Source organism: Nematolebias whitei, chromosome 3 (assembly GCF_014905685.2).
Source record: "Nematolebias whitei isolate Nwh7 chromosome 3, NemWhi1, whole genome shotgun sequence".
NCBI classification, from domain to species: domain Eukaryota; kingdom Metazoa; phylum Chordata; class Actinopteri; order Cyprinodontiformes; family Rivulidae; genus Nematolebias; species Nematolebias whitei.
In genome coordinates this window covers 13,128,039-13,130,442 of record NC_056500.1, presented here as the reverse complement: position 1 = coordinate 13,130,442, position 2,404 = coordinate 13,128,039, and positions in this window count along the sequence as shown.

Genomic DNA, 2,404 nt, shown 5'->3' with positions numbered 1-2,404 from the left:
TATATATATATATATATATATATATATATATATATATATATTACTAGCCTTATTGCATATGCCACTTTTCCTATACCAATATCGAGGACTTCATACATATACTGTGTACATTCACTTCATATGCTGCTTTGCCACTTACTACAAATGTCAGTGTCAGGACCTTCACTTCACTTCATTTCATTTTATTTTATAGATATACTTTTTAAAATATTTTTTATACTGCCATACTACAATTTAAGACAGTATCATACTTTTATTATTTCATTTTATGCTTATATTTATTAAATGTTTTGATTTGCTCATTTATCCTGCTCTGTGCTTTTTTTAAATACATTTACATGTGTTTTTTTTATCCATCCAGACAGAGGTTGGCTCATGTCTTTGCATTATTCTGACCAAGTTTATGCTATTTGAAATCTGTACACATATTTCTCTTTTTCTTTCTGAACAGCAGCTCAGAAGGTATGTTGAGACATTACAACATTTTAATTTGAGACGTTGCTGTGAGTGCCTATATCATTTTTAGGAAATATTTAAAAGAACTGGATAAGTAAGTTAAAAAGTAGATAATAATACACAGAGTAAATTCTTGATTTCGTTTAGTAACGTAGGATTTGAAGGGCATGTGAAGCCCTTCCCTTGACTGTGCTTCCATCCTTACTACCCTTCATGAGATTCTTTGTTTTCCTGTTGCAAACACAAAGTGTGGCTGTGGTGAGAGATCCTAATTAATAATGCAAATCATACAAAATAGTGTAACAATGTGAGCTGATTGGGCTCTTAAAACAATTTCTGTGATTTCTGGAGAAAACATTTTAGAATATACCCACAGCAGCCCATTTTACCACTTGTGAGGACCAACTGGCTTAGAGCTTAAACATAAAAAAACAGCTAAGAGTAATAACTTCAACACCACTTAGTTCTGAGAGTGTATGTCAGCTGTGAGCTAACTTAAAAAAAAAGTGGGAAACGTTGTCTTGACTGCTTGATTTGCTTTGGTGGGAGGGCTCAACTCTCCAACCAATTATTATGTTATTAGCCCCTTCTGGTTGGGTATTTTATTTCCCATCTGAGGCATCCTGTAAATCAGCACAGACTCATCACAATGACTTCACCAAATTACCAAAGAGGGGGGAAAAGTACAGTGTACTGCACTAAAAAAGGCAACTTTCAGCTCAACCGGTCATAAATAAATAAATAAACTGACATTTAAGATGGTTACTACAGCAATTCAAGCTTGACCTACACAAACATGCATTTTGTGTGAATTTACTTGAAATTAAACTAAAATTTGTGTAGTAGTAACTCACATTCATTTACAACAAATAGTCAAAACTATATAGAAGATGTTAAATTTCATGAGATAGCGCAAAATTTGATTTTCAATATTTCGTTAAACTGCCTACAACCCTGTTTCCTTTCATTGTTTTAGTCTATTGCTGGCATGAAAAGCAGCGGGCGATATGCACTCATTCAATCAATGACAGGCTTTTATTTTAAGTTTTACTGTGTGAGAAGAATAATTAAAAAAAAGGCTGATATTAAACAGGTGCACACATCTTATTGCATTTGTCTGTGTGTAACTTAGTCTGAGATGACTGAAGAGCAGCTGGAGTTTATCTCGGTTCCATCATTCATGAATTTAGTTTATGTGGTTTAATCAACAGATCTGCAGCTGGACTCTAATTAAATATTCAGAGGAACTTTCCATTTCTCATTGTTTTCTTTCATCATTCCCAATCTTCTCTTCCTCCTCTCCCTTATCTCTCCACCTTGAGGTTTTTCCTCCATCCTGACACTGATTAGAAATGAAAAGACAAATTAATCGGGGAGCACCAGGTTGCCAACTTTCTCTTACAGAGGACATTCACAGAATTTTTAGGGGAGATGCAACGTCACCTTCCATCAACACTAAAGGGGCTGAGAGAGAGAGAGAGTGTGTGTGAGGGAATGTATCAGCAGGAGCATCACGAGGCCCATGCATAATCACCTTATTATATCCCTGTGAATGGAAAAGTGAATTGAGCTGATTAGAGGCTGGATGAGAAGAAAAGGCAAGATGAGAATCTTGGCATGCAGAGCAGCTCTTAGTGAAAGATGATGAAAGAAGGAAGATAAAGAAAGGATGGACATGAAGAGAATGGAGGTTAAAAAAATGAGAAAAATGTTCAAATATTTTAGGGAATAAAGTAGAAACAAATGGGAAAGAAAAAAAACATGGCAACTTCACATAAAAAAGATTGACAGCGTATTAAAACTGTAATAAAATTGTTTTTATTCCAAAGTATTATTACATGTGAAAAATAGTTTAATGTGTAAGTAAATAAACATTGAACAGAATCAGGAATCAGTTTTAACCCAATATTTGTACTTTTCTTGTCCGCCACTGCCGAGCGTTCATGAG